The 11,109-nt window shown below is 45.5% G+C and overlaps 1 protein-coding gene across 6 annotated transcripts in view; it reads right to left on the bottom strand.

Moving 5' to 3' along the window:
- Nucleotides 1–773: 773 nt before the first annotated feature.
- Nucleotides 774–11,109, bottom strand: part of LOC142796260 (uncharacterized) — a 60,569-nt gene continuing 50,233 nt past the window's right edge. For all 6 annotated transcript variants that reach the window (XM_075886474.1, XM_075886476.1, XM_075886477.1 and 3 more), the window contains one exon: nt 774–11,109. This exon is cut by the window's right edge. The gene's annotated coding sequence lies outside the window, so the exon portion shown is untranslated.

Below are 11,109 nucleotides of genomic sequence, written 5' to 3'. Positions count from 1 at the left end.
GGGGTCCTTTACTGTGCATCCCAATCTGAGCACACGGAATCCCGGGACCAGCGGGTCAAAAGGCTGCATTTACCAAAACAGTTACACGAACGGCACTGTAATGCTCGGAAGCCTTCTTTAGCCTTAATTATTGTGCTCACGATGACACTCATTTATACAACTTTCCGACACGCTTCACACTTCACACAAGTGAAGTGTAAAAGTCATAATATTTTGTGTAGTTCCACTGGATAGCATGCATAGATGAAAGTGGAAATAAATTATGCAACGTTGCTGCACTTTCTTGTATTTTTTATATAGGGCGCCCTTTTCTAGCCTTTTATTTTCTTGATTGGACAAGTGAAGTGTGAAAAACAATGTATTGTGCGGTTTCGCAAGACGCACTTTGGAAGCTCAGTGCTTCCCCGTTATCTATGCCAGTGCGAACGCCTATGCTTTTGTGGAATTGTGAAAACCTTGTTTCACGAATCAGATTTTGTTGTCACATGCTAAATATTTTACCAGCAGTTTTTATTGTTGCTATGAAGTGTTTCCAATATTGACCGCACCAACGTTTGCAGCTACCCGGATGCGTCAAACCCATGTATTTGAGCACTGAGACTGTCGGTGGGAGCATAGCAGCATAATCTCTTTGAAAACGACAGAAAAACACATTCAAACATGGTTCTTTTGCAAGCTTTGCGCGTGATGTAAGTTTTAGCGGAGCTTGGGAATCTCTAGAAACGCACAAAAATTCACACACGCTTCCACTTGAGAAAACAGACTCCATCCAGCGCTACTTACAAATGTTTATTGTGCGTGACTGACCATTTTAATACTATGCTTTACAAATCGGTTTCAGTGGCGCCATAGTGGCCTGTTCACGTTTTAGTTTCGCTTTTCAACAACTATGTGGACAGTGTCATGATAGATGGCTGCGCATTAAAACGCTTCGGTTGGTGCACACGATGTTTAATGGCGTGATTAATTCGCGTCACAATATAAAAACAAGAAAACATCAGCTCATCAGCCCATTATGGTGACACGCACAATAATAGTGTAAAATAGTCTATACGTGCCGCAAGTTGCGCAAGAGCAATGAAAAACAAGTATGCGTATGATCAAATGATTAACAAGTGGTGCAAGACCAGCCACCATGCATAACCAATAAAATTTTACCAATAACACGTATGCAGGATTTGCCCATGACGTAAGGCAAAAAAAGCAAAAAAAAGCACCTATCTCCCGACTAGGCTTTACACTGAGGTAGCAGAACCAGAAATTTCATAGCAAAAAACTCCGAAACATCAAGAATAAACAAGGAAACACTCTCTAATGCAGATAGCGTATAATTACCAAATAGAGCCGTGACATATTGGCAGTAATGAACAAATAATATGATGTATTAACAGCAAGATCACAAGCAGGAATAGAAAAGAAGACATCAATAACTAGTAAAAATAATGATTTGTAACAATGCGAAACAGTCGCCGAACATCATCTATATTATTGTAGTCACAAGTAACTTGAATTTTGCACTGCACACCCGCACACGGAGCAACAAGCATGTTCCTATGAACATTTTTTGGAATGTTTAGCTCCTAGAATTGTTTTGCATATATTGATTTTTCAGCCATTGTTCGATATGTATTGAATAAACACGTAGTTTCAAACTCGATCCATAGCTTGAGTCTTTCAGCTATTTTATTCGTTTCTCCTTTACTATTATTTATTTTATTTAGTTTCACATACTGCAGCCCTGTTACAAGGCCATTGCAGGAGTGGGTACAAAGCAGAAAAAAATACAAAAAAAGTGAGAGATTTTGAAATAAATACAAACATTGTAAGGTCAAATATGTACGAAACATGCTCTAAAGGTAATTATACAATCATTGCAAAGCTACAGTAAGGATTCGTGGATGTCGTCTTCTAGTGCCTTCAAAAATTCATCTTTTTTTAATGAGCGAATGCCACCTGGTATGTTATGTCATGTTTCAATACTTCGGGTAAAAAGTGCATTCAAAGAAGTCTGTGCGATAATTAAACGCAGATACGTTGAGAATATGGCTATTTCTGGTGAATATTATTTATGCAGAAATTACGTAGTGGCTGTGCGACGAATATTGTGGCGAATTGAAAAAGAAGTGAAAAAGCTTAAGAGACTCGATGTCGCGTCGTTTAGAAAGTAACGTTAAACCAAGGTGCATTAGGTGGAATGGCGGTAAGAAATTGCAGTCATAGAGTCTATATATGAAACAAATACCTTTTTTCTGAATTATTTCAATGCGTTGCATGTCATCAATTTTGTATGGATACCATACAGTGGCATCATATTGAAGTATGGATCCTACGAGAGTTGTATATGTTAACAATTTTGTTTCTTTTCGGGCTAAACGTAGTGAAAAGTTAGGTCACCGAAGTTTTTTTAGGGCTTTGTTGGAAGCTGCATCGATGTGTTGGTACCATTATGAGTTTATGGTGAAAAGGAGGCCAAAATATTTGTATTGTGGGAGCCGCTGTACAGCACAGTTTTAAACGAATAATTGAACGTAATGGGGTTTTCTGCCTGCTAAAACACATGAGAGCAGTCTTCTGGAAATTAATGTTTACCTGCCAATTCTGACACTTTGTGCAAAAGTGGAAGAACGAAGCGTTGAGTGAATGATCATCATTAGGTGAATTAATTACGTGATTCAGTACACAATCATCAGTGTAGAGACGAATTGGGGTGGAAACTACGCCTGGTAGGTCGTTGATGTACAACAAGAAGGGGTAAGGGCTCTAGCATAAATCCCTGCGGCACTCCTGATGATACGTGTGTTTCGGACAAATATAATGTTTTATAAAATAAATATTTGCACAGATTCGAAAGAAAACTACCAATATAGTCAACAAGCAGGGGTTCTTTAGCAAAACATCGAGCTTAGATAGCAGTTTAAAATAAAATGACATTGTCGAATGCGTTTCAAAGTCAGTGAATAATGCGTGCACATAAAGGCCTAAGTCAAGTGCGATTGAAACATCATGTCTGAATTCTGTCAGCTGAGTGATGGCACTGAATCCACGCAGACAACCATGTGGTGCACTAAATAGGACGTGATAGAATCAAGAATATTGATTATGTGTTTAGAGGCGATATGTTCTAGCAGTTTGTATGAGTGCGAGGTTAGTGATATAGGCCTGTAGTTTGAAAAAGAGTCCTTACTACCTGATTCGTGTAGAGGAAGCACTTGTGCATTTTTCCATGATGATGGTACAGTTGATGTTGGCAATGACTTTTCAAGCATGGCTGACAATAACGATGGATAAAGACGCTGTTACATTGTCTGTGCTAGAATACTTTGTTGAATCAACATTTACAACCAAATTGCGTGCATATTCTGTAGATACAAACACATCATCAGTAGAAACAAGCGAGGCACAAAACTAAATACAAGAAGAAATGTCATGATTATTCTGAGTAAATACACATGTGAAATATTCATTAAAATAGTTGGCAATGACCTGCGGCATCATTATGGGAGTTTGGCCAAGAATAAGTGTATTTGTGGTTGATTGATGTGGAGAAATGTTGATCCAACATTTTCTGAGATTATTCTTAACCATATTCAGCAAAGTAATTGTGTGTAAAAAGTTCTTAGCCGCGTTTGTTTAGCTGGGAAGTTCTTGCTTCCCTGCATTAAATTCGGCTCTTTGCATAACATCGCCATTATGACTTGCACTTCTTAGTCTTGCTAGACGACGCTATAAATGGGGTATTTAATTCGTTATCCATGGAAGTTCGATGTTTTTCTTTTCAGTTTTTAGTGTAACAATGTTTTATGACATTATTTAACAAGAGATTCAAAATAGGACGCCAAGCTATTCACATCCTAATTATAGCTTATATCACTAAATGTATCAAAGTCGCTACTTAAGGTGCTCATTACAGACATATAATTAGCCATGCTATAGTCACGGTAACCTATGTATTCACACCAACGTTTTGTAACTGTATGGTTGAGACATATAATACGCCTTTGTTATCAGAATTGCTATTAATGACTTGAGATGTGGAGCCCCTTGTATGAAGCAACGCTCTCCAAAAAACACACCTAAGAAAGCACTGTTTTTTGGCATCAATCACAACTTGTTTTAGTCCTAAGTTTAATGTTAAATAATACAACGTAAATTGATTGATGTGCGGCGTGATCTGTATTCTGTGTTTTAACTGAGGTACCGGTTTGAAGACATCTTCAAATTGCGAAAGATTTTTTTAAACAACTGAATGCAGATCATTATTCCAAAGTGCTCCTACTGATGAGGATACTGTAGCACGCTATCAATTCGGAAGACCCTGTGTATTCATTAAAAAGGCTAAGCAAACGAAGACTTCGTCGTTGTAATAATGCCTTCTTTAAATACGAAGCATTTTTTAGCGAACTTCGGCGACTTCGAGCGTATTGTCGCGTGGTCGTGACGTGGCTGAAGGGAGGAGAATGGATTTTCAGATCAAATTTCATTTGAGCGAACCTCTGCTGGGTATATGGGAAATCGAGTTATAGTAGCAGATTCGCACTGATAGCGGCGAACGGAGCGTCGACCTTCAATACACTGACAAGCGGCGAAGCGTGTTGGCATTTATACACTTGCCATCGAACCTTCCAGCGTAATTGCTGGAAGAGAAGTATGTTTCAGAATAATCTTCAAGGTTTACGAAGTGAGAGTAATCTTAACAAAACTATCTACTACAGCCTCGAAGCTTCTCTCACGCCATCGGCGTGGTTTGTGCTGAGTATAATGTAAGGGGATGATAACAAAACTTGAGGAAGGGAACGTGGCATTGGTCCCCTCTGAAAAAGTCATCGTCCCGGTGTTTCAACAAAAGATAAAAAGTACAAGAAATAATGCAAGAAATTACAAGCAATAAATTACGATACAGCAATAATAACAACAACAACGAAATACACTCTCTCAGTTCTTAACAACCATGAAAATGCTGTATGCGCGCGACATGCACAACTTCATGTCGTGATCGGCATCATTGAGAGTTCGTGATGCCGTCGGAGACAACTTCGTAATCAAGTGGGCCAAGACTTTGGATTACCCTCTATGGTCCAAAATACCGTCGTAGAAGTTTTTCACTGAGTCCACGTCGGCGTATCGCCATCCGTACCTTAACACGTTCTCCGGGCTGGTATTCCACGAAGCGCCGTCGAAGATTGTAACGGAGGCAATCCGTCGTCTGTTTGTTCTTGACGTGGAGGTGAGTGAGTCATCGGGCCTCTATGCAACGATGAAGGTACTCGCTCACGTCGAGGTTTTCTTCGTAGGTTACGTTGGGTAGCATGGCGTCGAGCATCTGTCCAGGGTCTTTCCGTAGACAAACTTGTACAGCTTCATGTGCTTCGTTTCTTGTACTGCGGTGTTGTATGCGAAGGTCACGTACCGAAGGATGGCTTCGCACGTTTTGTGTTCGACGTTGGCCTAATGGCCAGCATGTCAGCGATGGTCTTCTTTAGGCACTCGGGGAAGCCATTGATCTGTGGGTGGTATGGTGACTTAAAGCGGTGGGTTGTCTGGCTTCTTGTCAAATTCGCTTAAGTGAGCTAAGGAGTAAATGCCGTACCTCTGTCGCTGATGAGGACTTCCGGACCGCCGTGACGCAGGACGATGATTTCGATGAAAAATTTGGCTACCACTGATTCACTACCTTTCGGCAGGCCTTTTGTCTCGGCGTAGCGGTTAAGGTAGTCGGCAGCTACGACGATCAATGTGGTTCCTGAATTCGACGCAGGAAGCGTCCCCGGTAGGCCCATGCCGATTTGTTGAAATGGTCGGCGAGGTGGTTCGATCGGCTGAAGAATGCCTGCTGGCCTTTTGGCAATGCCTTGCGTCACTGAGAGTCTCGGCGTGTCCTCACGTAACGAGTGACGTCGACGGTAAGGCGTGGCCAGTAGTACCTTTCTTCTATCCTCAAGAGCGTGCGGGAAAAACCAAGGCGTCGGGCCGTCAAGTCGTCATGTAGGGCTTGAAGTACTTCTGCTTTCACTGCTGAAGGAACCACGAGGAGGTGGTTGGCTGGAAGGGGCGAGAAGTTCTTCTTTAGGAGAATTCGGTTTCGCAAGAAGGATGACTCCAGTAAACTTCCAAAAACATTCGGAAAAGTCCTGCTTTTGCCCTCGAAGTATTCTACTAGGCCTTTGAGTACCGGGTAAGCTCGTTGTTGCTCGGCGAAGTTGTCGGCAGTTATTGTCCCCAAAAAACGGTCCTCATCCACACCGTCGGGTGGCGGTGGTTTGACGGCGGCACGAGACAAGCAATCAGCTTTGGAGTGTTTTTTTCTTACTTTTAAACGACGGCACCTTCGAATTTTTGAAGTCTGAGGCTACACCGTACGAGGCGACTTGAAAGATTTTTCAATTTAGCTAGCAAACACATGGCATGGTGGTCACTTACAACTTTGAAAGGCCGACCGTAGAAGTACGGGCGAAACCTTTATGCTACCCATACGATGGCAAGGCATTCCTTTTCTGTTGCGGAACAGTTGGCTTCGGCCTTTGGTAGCGACCAGCTAGGATAACTGACAACCCTTTCTACGCCATCAGCCTTCTGCACAAGAACGGTGCCGAGTGCTACGCTGCTTGCGTCGTTGTATACTTCTGTTTAGATATGTTCGTCTAAATGCGCAGGTATCAGCAGGCCTAGAGGCGTGGTTCAAGTTCTTCAAATGCTTCTTCTTGTGCCGCTTCACACCTGAATTCGACGTTGCTATTCGTGAGGTGAGTTAGTGGCTCGGTTATCCGTGAAAAACGTTCGAGGAAACGCCTGTAATAGGCGCACAATTGGGGGAATCGGCCTACAGCCTTCTTCTCAGGAGGATACGCAAAATTAGCGTTGGCGTCTGCTTTCAGCGGGTCCGGACAGACTACAGACTTGCAAACCACTAGTCCCAGCAACAATAGCTCTTCGTACGCAAAGCGGCACTTCTCAGGCTCCAGGGTTAGTTCAGAGGTGTTGATAGCTCAAAGTACCGCTTCAAGGCACCGACGATGCTCGTCGAAGCTCGAGGAACACACGACGACGTCATCCAGTACATGAGGCAAGTCTGTCATTTCAATTCAGCCAGCACGGTGTCCATAACGCACTAGAATGTCGCAAGCGATGGGCAAAGACCAAATGGCATGATCTTAAACTTGAAGAGGCCGTCTGGTGTTATAACGGCCGTCTTTTCTCGATATCTCTCGTCAATCTCAATTCACCAATAGTCTCGGGGTTCACCGAAGAAAAGTACCTCGCATTGTGGAGTTCATCTAGGATGTCGTCTATCCACGGGACGGGAACATGTCATTTGTGATTTTGTGCAGGCGGCGATAGTCGTCGCAGAAGCATAAGGTTCTGTTCTTCTTCTTGACTAACACCACCGGTGACGCCCTTTGACACTTTGACGATTAGATGATGTCGTCACACTAAATTTAGTCAACTTGTTTCTTCATGGCGTCACGTTCTCGTGTCGAAAATCTATACGGGCTCTCACGGAGTGGCCTGGCACTTTCTTCCGTTACGATTCGATGTTTCGCGACAGGGGTCTGTTGAATTCTTGATGACGAAGAAAAACAGTTCTTGTATTCCGGGAGCACGTTTTGCAATTGTTCTTTTTTTGCGTCGGAAGTCTTGGATAGTGGTCGAAAGCTGTCTGAAGGCATTGAGTTGTACACCGAGATCCAGAAGACTCGACGAAGGCGATAGCTTTGCTGGCTTTCAGTACTTTTTTGATGTAGGCAACTGTCATGTTTTTGGTCACGTCCTTGTACTCGTTGGTAAAGTTCGTGAACATCTTTCTTGCATTCTGTCCTCGCAGCTCGGCTAATCCTCTAGCGACACAAACTTTGTGCCTAATCAACAGCTGCTTGTCACCTTCAACAATGCTTTGCATGTCTCTTGAGTTTTTAGTTCCAACGGAAATACCGTTGCTTGGGCGAGGAGGGATGGTGGCGTGGTCTTCCAGCACAGTCAAGGAGTGCCTTCATGACGGCGTGTGCAGCCGCAGTGCTTTTTTTTGTGAATAGCGTTAGCGACTCAGACATTTGCTTAATAACAGCGCCTTGGTGACGGAGGAAGTACTTCCCAAGTATCACATTCCTGGAGTATTGTTGTAGAATTACAAAGTTCGCAGGATATGTTAGGTCATTGAGGATGAATCTTGCTGAGCGAACGCCTGCCGGCGTAATGAGGTGACCACCAGCAGTACGGATTCTTGGGCCTTTCCAGTTTGTTCTTATTTTCTTAAGCTTGGCGGCGAGCGGCCCGCTGATGGTGGAATAGTCGGCTCCGGTGCCGACGAGAGCTGTGACGGTGCGGCCATCGATGAGGACGTCGACGTCGCTAGTTCATCGCCTGGCGTCACAGTTTGGCCATGGCGTTGGATCACAGCTACGGTGGTTTGTAGCACTGCTTCGACATTAGGTCGTCAGGTCTTCTGATGGCCGCGAAGTATAAACGTTGGAGCTGCGTTTGGTGTTCGGAAATTCTTGAGATGTCGTCGCGTCATCGTCGTAGGTGGTGGCGAGAGATCTTCAGTACTTCTTCGTACAGCAACTGCACCTCCATCGGTTGCTGCCTGTGAGAAACGAAAAAGTGACCTGGACCCGATCGTCTGGTTACATTGAAGGTAAAGAAAAAAAGTTGGCGAGCCAGAGCCCTGTGACTCGTGCTCGTGCCTACCGGCCCTTGTTCCTCCTTTATTTGCAAAACAATCCCGTGGCCGGTAAATTGCAGCGAATTTCGGGTGCACAGCGGCAGAAGTTGAGGCGGACATTGGCAAGCAAGACGCGAACTATAGAAAGGGAGAGGTTCTTAGACGGCGATGATGTATGGCTTTGGGGAGGTGGTCATGCTTCGGGAGGCGATGGCTTGTCTTGCAGGAGAAGTTGTTCAACCTCGCTATGATGCCCAGAATACTTAGTAGTCTGTATAAGCCATGTTAGGATAATAGTGAGGGCTTTTACTCTTCTTGCGCCGCTTGTAGTCTGAACGCTCTGATCGAGGCCTGCTTTCGTGATCTCTCGAGATTTTATGATATTGTCACGGGGTCGTGACGTGGCCAAAGACAGAAAACTTCGTGTTGGGATTTAACTGTTCATTTGGGCGAAACTGTGCCCGGTAAAGGGAAAGTCTAATTACAGCAGCAGTCTTGCACAGATAGCAGTCTCGGACTGATAGCGGCGAACACAGCATCGGCCTTCGATCAACAACTGACAAGCGGCGAAGCGCGTCGGCATTAATACCCTTGCCATCGAAGGTTCTAGCGTTATCGCTGGCGGTGGCGTAGGTTCCAGAACAATCTGTACCGTTCGCACAGTGGGCGTGATCTTATCGAAATGATCTACTACAGTCCGGAACCTTCTCGAAACCTGCAGGCGCGGTTTGCGCCGAGAATCGTGTGGTGTTTCGGAACGATAACAAAAACTTGTGAAATGGAACGTGGCATTGCCCCCCTCTGAAAAAAGGCATCGTCCCGATGCTTTAACTAAAGATGAAGGTACAATAATAAGGCAAGAAAGTACAATGAATAAATTACAATACAACAATAATACAAAAAAAAAACACTATTTCAGTTTGTTAACGTGCATGAAACGGCTTGAGGCGCGCGACATGGACAACTTCAGGTCGCGATCGGCGTCGTTGACAGTTCGTGATGCCGTCGGGGACAACCTCGTAATCAAGTGGGCCGAGACGTCGAACCACCTTGTACGGTCCGAAGTACCGTCGCAGAAGCTTTTCACTTAGTCCACGTCGGCGTATCGGCGTCCACACCCAAACACGTTCACCGGGCTGGTATTCCACGAAGCGTCGTCGAAGGTTGTAACGGTGGCTGTGGGTCGTCTGTTGATTCTTGATACGAAGACGCGCAAGTTGTCGGGCTTCTTCGGCGCGTTGAAGGTACTCGCTCACATCGAGGTTTTCTTCGTCGGTGACGTTGGGTAACATGGCATCGAGCGTCGTTGCCGGGCTCCTTCCGTAGACCAATTTGTATGGAGATATCTGCGTCGTCTCCTGCATCGCCGTGTTGTATGCGAAAGTCACATACGGAAGAATGGCGTCCCACGTCTTGTGTTCGACATCGACGTACATTGACAGCATGTCGGCGATCGTTTTGTTAAGCCGCTCGGTGAGGCCGTTGGTCTGTGGGTGGTACGCTGTCGTCTGGCGGTGGTTTGTTTGGCTGTATGCCAAGATCGCTTGAGTTAAGTCGGCAGTGAATGCCGTTCCTCTGTCGGTGATAAGGACCTCCGGGGCGCCGTGACGTAGGACGATATTTTCGACGAAGAACTTAGCTACCTCGGATGCACTGCCTTTTGGCAGGGCTTTTGTCTCGGCGTAGCGGGTGAGGTAGTCGGTAGCTACCACGATCCACTTGTTTCCGAAAGTCGACGTCGGGAACGGCCCCAGTAGGTCCATACCAATCTGCTGGAAAGGTCGGCAAGGTGGATCAATTGGCTGCAGAAGTCCCGCTGGCCTTGTCGGCGGTGTCTTGCGTCGCTGACAGTCCCGGCATGTCCTCACATAACGAGTGACGTCGGTGGTAAGACGTGGCCAGTAGTACCTTTCTTGTATCCTCGCGAGCGTGCGGGAAACACCGAGGTGCCCTGCCGTCGTCATGCAGGGCCTGCAGGAGTTCTGGTCGCAGAGCTGAAGGCACCACAAGGAGGTACTTAGCTCGAAGCGGTGAAAAGTTTTTCTTTTGCAGAAGACCGTTTCGTAGAAAGAACGACGCAAGTGCGCGCTTGAATACCTTCGGGACTTCGGCGGTCCTGCCTTCGAGGTATTCTATTAGGGCTTTAAGTTCCGGGTCGGCCCGCTGTCGTTCAGCGAAGTCGGCGGTAGTTATCGTTTCCAAGAAGTAGTCGTCATCCGAGTCGTCGGGTAGCGGTTGGTCGACAAGCGCACGAGAGAGACAGTCAGCGTCGGAGTGTTTTTTGCCGGACTTGTAAATGACAGTAATGTCATATTCTTGAAGTCTCAGGCTCCATCGTGCGAGGCGACCTGAAGGGTCCTTCAAGGTGGCTAGCCAACACAAGGCGTGGTGGTCGCTCACAACTTTGAAGGGCCTGCCGTAGAGGTAGGGGCGAAATTTCGACGTAGCCCAGA

Source organism: Rhipicephalus microplus, chromosome 2, assembly GCF_043290135.1.
Source record: "Rhipicephalus microplus isolate Deutch F79 chromosome 2, USDA_Rmic, whole genome shotgun sequence".
Classification (NCBI taxonomy): domain Eukaryota; kingdom Metazoa; phylum Arthropoda; class Arachnida; order Ixodida; family Ixodidae; genus Rhipicephalus; species Rhipicephalus microplus.
The sequence above is the reverse complement of the archived record's forward strand: the minus strand, read 5'-3'. Positions and strand labels throughout refer to the sequence as shown.